This window comes from Manduca sexta, chromosome 10 (genome assembly GCF_014839805.1).
Source record: "Manduca sexta isolate Smith_Timp_Sample1 chromosome 10, JHU_Msex_v1.0, whole genome shotgun sequence".
Classification (NCBI taxonomy): domain Eukaryota; kingdom Metazoa; phylum Arthropoda; class Insecta; order Lepidoptera; family Sphingidae; genus Manduca; species Manduca sexta.
In genome coordinates this window covers 4,055,197-4,063,161 of record NC_051124.1, presented here as the reverse complement: position 1 = coordinate 4,063,161, position 7,965 = coordinate 4,055,197, and positions in this window count along the sequence as shown.

The window sequence follows — 7,965 nt, the reverse complement described above, 5'->3', positions numbered from 1 at the left end:
ATCGTGATGACTTAAAATGATACAATATGTTATAGTTTTTCTAAATGAGATCACCCTTGTAACAATACTAGTATTTATGTTTGGATTGACTTTCCAACTACTATTTCATTACGTATTGAAAAAAAAACATAACAAATATAATATAATGTGCTTAATTATTACGTATTTGTGAGGTTACTTTGAAAATCTTCACTGTCATAGACTGCCTAGATAGGCTTACTGCCGGTAGGTCTCTCGTATTTGAAAGGCCCTCTGTGTATGTTACCGCAATGTGAATTTTCATCGCCAAGTAGCAGTGTGCACGTACTGTTGTTTTCCGATTCAAAGGACATTGTAACCAACATAATTGCTAGGCAATATAAGAATAACATCTTATGTCTCAGGTTGAGGAACGCAGGAGGGTGCCACACAGTATTATGTAAGTTTGTTTCTATATAATGCTGTTTGCTCGACTGCCTCGGTGGCGTAGTAGTAATTGTACACGGTACGAGTGTTACTACCGTGCTGAGGTCCTGGATTCGACTGAGTTTTTCCATCTTAAAAATTACTCAGTCGCAGCCTGGCGTCAGGAAGTTAGCGGTGTGATACCTTCGTGCCTCGAAAAGCACGTAAAACCGTTGGTACTGCGCCTGATCTCTCTCCGGTCATGTCGGATTGCCGTCTCACCGGACTATGAGAGTGAAGGAACAGAGAGTGCACGTGTGTATTGCGCACACACTTGTACAATATAATATCTCTTGAGTACTTGGCTATTCTCCGTTGAGATTGACCGCCGCGCCGTGGTCAAAGTTCGGTTATGAAGAAGAAATTAATCAATCATCGCTGTTTATGTGTGGTCGATTGCTTTTCGTCATTCAATTGCAAAAAATAAAAAACAGGTGCACTTGGTACACAACACAAATAGTTTTAGACCAAAACAAAATTACGTAATGAAATTGTTTTTCTGTACAATACCAGGTCTATGATCCTACTTGCCTACTAATTTTATACACGTGAAAGTATATGCGCGGAATATAAACTATAATTGATAAACCTCTAAATAAAAATTCGGCTCACAGACGAACCAAGCCCTAAATTAAGACGATATGAGCTGTTTTATGCAATAAAAATGCACAATGGGATATTTATTCCCAGAAAATTCTTTAACGCAGGCGTGAACGAGAAAAATATAATTATATATTTGAACACTGTAAAATTCCGAAATACTTGTGTAAATTTTTTTTTTTTTCCAGTAATATTTAAAGTGTGTCAATAATAAACTATCGTTTAATGTCTGAAAATACCTGTGACAAATAATAATTAACATTGATATTTATAATATGCTAAAACATTCTCAATTGTTAAACTATATTTTTATTACAATTGATTTAACTTAATGTAATTGTTTTGTATTTCGATAATCATTTTATTATTCAGCTTAATGTATCATCCAAATAAATATCAAGTATAAATGTTCAAGTAAAAGAGGATTGATTAACATTTAAAAAAGTTGCCTAATAATATACGATTCATTATAGAAATACAGAAAACTTTACAAATCTAGAACAGCAATTAACTCAGAAACATACTAGCTAGCCAGATAAAACAAAGTCTAGACAATTTTATTTAGGGGTTTAAATAAAGTCATTGTCTTCATCAAAAAGAAAATTCGGATCCTAGCATTATCTTTCTATACAAATAAGTTAAACTAATATCAACAAGAACAATCTTATTCTAAGCTAAACCAAATTATTTCACAAATAAGTCACGCTACTTTTAAAACTTTGAAAATGTTCACTGGAAAAGAAATTAACATCAAGTTTACAATGTTCATTATACTTGTCCATAGAAAAAGGAACTATAAAGATTAGCATTAATTAAAACATACTCTCTTCGTCATGCGAAGGTTTTTTTATTTATTATATAAAAATATTTTATGTCGATATCAAACAGATTAAATTAACAATTGGTTAAATAAGAAAGATAAAATAATTTTAATAAGAACTTATTTAAAACAGGTCTATGAAACCGGGCAGTAATCAACAGCGCAATGCGTATGCAATACAAATTGCCGATACATATTAGTAATATACCATAACAGTCGGTATATGATCTGAATAGAATATTTACCAAAAAAAAAGGAGAGATTCGAACAATTTACGCGATAAAAGCAAAACAATTTAGCCGTTGTATACGTATCTTTTAATAAATTGCCTTCACTATTCACTATGGGTTAAATTACAACATATAATAAATACAAAATGAACATTATGATCAAATAACGAAATCATAAATAAGTCGTATACAAAATGACACTTGTTACATAAAATATAAAGGAAGTAATGCGAATCGCTGCAAAAATATAGGTACCGGTTGTAACCTAAACAAAACATCAACTAAAGCAAGTAGGTCGATGGAGGAACGAATGAATAGTTTTTGACCGAGGCAATATTATTAGGCGACCCAGAAGGCTTATATACAGGTGTCCCAGAAAATAGTGTCAAGCGGAGGTCCAGAGATAGAGCACCCCTTGGGGTATCCGAATCACCCCCATGTTTGTTCTGCCATTTTCCATAGATTTCGATTTATTAATATTTTTCTGAATTTTCAATTTGAATGATTAAGCTTAAATGTTTTCTTTTTAAAAAAGTAGAAGGCTTATTCGAGATTTTTTTGTTGCAACAACATTTTCATTAGTTTTCCTTTTTTGTTAAAAACCATCAGCTTCGTAACTTTAATGAAAATTATAAAAATATTGGTGTAAAGTAAAAAACTTACGTTCTATGAATTAAGACTTAAATTTTCTTCTTTGAATTAAAAATCTAAACAGATGACTTTGTGGTTCTAAGGTAGGTCAAAAACTTCTCCAGACTCTTAACTTGCATATTCATTAAAAAACTAAAGTCCTTCATAGGGGCTATTTTGGCTAAAATCAGCCTTAAAAGAGATTAGATTACAATTTGTTTTGACTTCTCATCACTCCTAAGATTAATTAGTTTGTAAACTAACCGAAAATAACTGCAAGAAAGCTATAAGTTAAACATTTGGCCTATCCTTGTGTTTAAATTCAATTAATTTTGTATGATTCGTTCTCGTGGTTTAAAGATTGTAAACGTGGGTGACACTCTTTTACCTGCGATTACAATGGGCTGAGGGGATAAGATACCGAATTATTGGCCAAATAGATGTCCTCATCCATTTCTCTCGGCCCAACTTCGTCTCAGGTAAAACGTCGGTTGCACGCTGCCCTTCTTGTCAACAAGAGTGAGAGAAATAGCAATAATTCGGTCTCTTATCCCCTCGGCCCATTGTAATTGCAGATTAAAGAATTGCACCCACTTTTACAAGCCTTAAACCACGAGAACGAATTAAGCAAAATTATGATTTCTTATGTTTACGCGAATGTTAGACATTGAAATTAAACAAATTTTCCGGATTCTATCGCGGTTGTTTGTTTTTATTTTTGTCCCGACGTTTCGAAGACTTTGCAGCCTTCATGGTCACGGGGGAGACTGAGGGAACAACACGTCCAACGCTCCAGGATGAAAACAGCTCCCTCCAGAAGCGCCTGAAAGAACTGGAGACGTCCGCCAGCAGGCCTTCCACTGAGGAAATGTTAGCAATGGTGGAGGCAAGGGTGCAGGCCAGGATGGAATCAATCCTCATGGGCCCTGCACAACGCCCCCTATTGGCACATGAGCGGAAAACTACTTCCGGGGACATCCAACTCCCCGTATCAGATGGATTCGTTGGTGGAACACAAGGAAAACCGACGAAGGAGAAGGGCAAAGGAAGGGGGAAGAAAACAGTCCAGCCCGCTCCCGCTCCCCTCCCCGCCGCTCCAGTGGCTGGGCCTTCCAGCGCACCGCCACAAGCGGGTCCTTCTACGGCCCTGGCGACTGCGACGCCACCTCCTGCCAAAGGGGGGCCAACAGGCAAAAGAACGGCACCACAGGAGAAAGTTGCGCGGAATCAGAAACAACCGAAGACCAAGAAGAAGGGACAGCCTCCTCCAGAACAACAAACCTCGGAGCCCCGTCCATTGCCGCCGGCTCCTGCGTCGCTGAACACGCCGTTGGTAGTGGTGGCCAGTAGAAGGAGTAAAAAGACGAAGCCCGCCTCAGAGCCAACGGCAAACACACAGCCGAGACAACCGGCGCGCCGGGCTGAACCGAAACTGAGACCATCACGCTCCGCGGCAGTTATTATATCTTTGACGCCAGCGGCGGTGGCCAAGGGCCTATCTTACAAACAGGTCCTGACGGACGCCCAGGCCAGAGTGGACCTTACCGGCCTAGATATCTCTAAACTGAGGCCAAAGTTCGCGGCCACGGGCGCCCCTATGTACGAGGTGCCCAGGGCCAACTCAGAGGAGAGGGCCGACTCCCTCGCCGCGAGGCTGAGGGAGTGCTTCAGTGGCTCACCACCACAGAGTTTTAGCTGGTAGGCCGTACATAGGTTAAGTTGTATATAAGGTTAGGGACTCGGCCCGGCGGTCGCCCGAAGGTCAACATCAAATCCAGGCGGCTCAACGCCGAGCCGTAAGGCACGATTACCCCAGCATAACCGCTCAGTCGCCCCCCACGAAAGTTGGGCGGTAGTAATAAGGCACTTTCTCCGCGAAAAAAAAAGACATTTTTGGTTAGTTAACAAACTAATTAACCTTAGGAATGATGAGACGTCATAAAAAATAATTGTAATCTGATGACCAATTTAAACAATTTTCTACCTCGCTGTTTTTTTAACGCTGATTTTAGCCAAAATAGCCCAATGAAGGACTGTGTTTTTTTTAATTAATATGTAAGTTGAGAATCTAGAGAAGTTTTAGCCTACCTTAGAACCACAAAGTCATCTGTTTAGATTTTTAATTCAAAGAAGAAAATTTAAGTCTTAATTCATAGAACGTAAGTTTTTTACTTTACACCAATATTTTCATAATTTTCATTAAAGTTACGAAGCTGATTACTTTTAGCAAAACAGTACAACTAATGAAAATTTAGTTAGAACAAAAAAATCTCGAATAAGTCTTCTACTTTTTTAAAAAGAACACATTTAATCATTCAAATTGAAAATTCAGAAAAATATTAATAAATCGAAATCTATGGAAAATCGCGGAACATACATGGGAGTGATTCGAATACCCTAAGGGGTGCTCTATCTCTGGACTTCCGCTTGACACTATTTTCTTGGACATCCCGTATATGCAAATTGATCCTCTATAAACCTGGTATAGCTGGTCCTTCGTTAATTTGACACTTGTATAACTAAAAGCAGATAAGAATGGAAACACAACCAGATGATCATATCAATGATGTTGTAAGGACAATTTTACGCTGAAGCTGTCTTCCATGAAGGATACGTCAGTAAAAAGAATAACACTTGGACTTGATACTTTATCTATTTTAAACTTAAATCAAAGCCGTTTTCCCCTATGGTAATTTTAAAGGATCTTTTAGTAAGGGACCGTAAACACTATAGTCACAAGAAATCAATCTTATGAGACTGCTAATCATATTAATTGTAGATACATATATCTACATGGTCTATTTTTAAGGGCAGCACCCTTTACTATTTAAATATGAACGTGAAAGATAAAAAAACATCTGTAAATAAATTAATAAACAATACGTGAACAAAATCCAAGTCCAAATTTAATTAAAAAAACGAAGATATATCATATATTTGGTAAGGGTCATTGAATAAATAGATAAATGAGCGAATTGTCATGAAATTAAAACCAATACCTGCGTAGAGACTTAGAGCACAGGAAGAAATAAGCAACCTACTCAAGTATTTAAAGTCTTCAAGCTTTATTGAATAAATAATTAATAATATTTTCTTCTTACAGAATTATCAAATTGCGCTGAGGATTATGTGATCACCTCCAGTTTAGTAGGTACTTGTTATGTTATTATATATAGTATAAATTGCTTCAATCAGTCAAATGACATAGAATCTGATCTAATTAACTATGTTGTTTTTAGATTTTTTAAAACAGAAACAAATGTAATTTTTGTGTAATTAAAAAAAAAACAAAACATTATATTAGACCTTAAAGTTACTGGAAACTCTTCACTCAACGCACTCCCAGCTGAGTGTGGCAGAGGTGTTCGTAATATATTATGTATAATGAGCAAGGTGACGTGGTCAGTCGTGCGAAAAAAAAGAAGAAACAAAAAGGGCGCGATACTGAACCGGCTGGCCAGCCTAATTATTGAGTACTCATTTACAATAAATAGAAATCGCTACACCCCTTCCCCTATATGTGGCTGAAAATTAAGGCTAGGTTATTTTCAAAAATACTATTTTTCAACCGAATTCAATAAAAGGAGGAAGTTATCAATTCAACGTGTATTATTATTTTTTTATATTTTTGTTACCTCAGAACTCGCTCATTTATGGACCGATTTGGATTTTTTTTTAAGTATGAGACTGTCCAGATAAAGTATCGAATGGTAACAGATGACTATCTAATGACTTTAGCTACAATCATGCCGGTCTACTAGAGTTAAACACCCTAAAGATTGGGGAGAGGAGAAAACGGGGATCTTTTGCACGAGATCGCACCCACCTGCGTTTACTTCACATGCGTGGAGTTTCCTTAAACTTATTTTCATATCTAAATGGTTGTACTATCCTAGACAGACTATTGAATATACTTACACCACATGCATAGCTTTAAAAGAAAACAAAGACATCCAAAATATAGCTACATTGACTTGAAGTTGGAACTGTATTTATGTCGAGTAGGACATACAAGAGGCCATACATTTTATAAAAATTATTAATAGAAATCTAATAAATCGTTTTTATAGTTTTTATCAAAATAAATAACGTCAAATCTTGATTTTCAATCGTGAAATATCGATTTAAAACTATAAATCGTTTTTAAATCGATATTTTAGGCCAAAAAATCGATTCTTCAATTAATCGGTCAAAAATCGACACGCCTACTTAATTAAAATAACGGGGTGAACAGATTGAAAAGGTTTGTTAATTAAACAATTTTTCCCACTGTCGCGTGAGGCCGTGCGGCCCCGGTCATAATAAAAAACTTATCTGGTGGCTCATTAAAATAATTACAATGATGAAAAGTACGTTGACAACGGTACTGATGGCGAATGCGACGGTAGTATAGACAATATTTTCACTCCAGCGCGTAGGTATACCGATTCAAATCTATTTTTTGGTTTTATAATTTTTATATTTTAAATAATATTGTGCTGCAGCAATTTTTGTTAGATCGTCACCATTATAATTAATTATTTTGCCATCTAAAATTCTGTTAATAGATCTACACCAAGTATGTAAAATGACATTGAATGTTACATTTATAAAATAATCATAAAATTTATCGCTATGAGATTGACACAAAACTGGACGAGGAACTAACAAATTTACGAATTGTGTCATTTGCTTTTTTATACCTCTTTTAGGTACGTCTGTTTTTAAAGTTTTTGTAGCAATATTTTGGATTTCTTTGAAGAAGATTTCAATTTCTGGACTAGGATAACACAACCATTTTTTATTTTTATATTCCTTGGCTCTAATATATGAATTATTTTTATTTAATTCTTGCTCTAGTAAAGTTTTCTTACAGATTTGACAACCCTTAATTACATTTGTCAGAGTTTTTTTCAAAACCCATCCACAGACGTAGTTACTTTGACCAGCGTCATTATTTTGAGGCTCATCAAAACTAAGTATATCAGTGTTAAAGTGAATAACATTGTCCTCAGGTACCACAGTATCATTAACTTTTTCTTTTAAATAAAAATCTAACGTCTGGAGGCAAACATTTGAATCCTCGGCACAATTCGCATTCTTGGAATGAGGAACATTATAATTATTTATTAATAATGCTTTAAAAGCACCTTCAAAATCCGTTGTATTTGGTGCAATATTTCTTGACCCGTAACTCCTTATATTTCCGAAGAAATTCTCCAGCGGGTCTTGGTTGAAATTTTTCGTCAACATTTCGTGGAA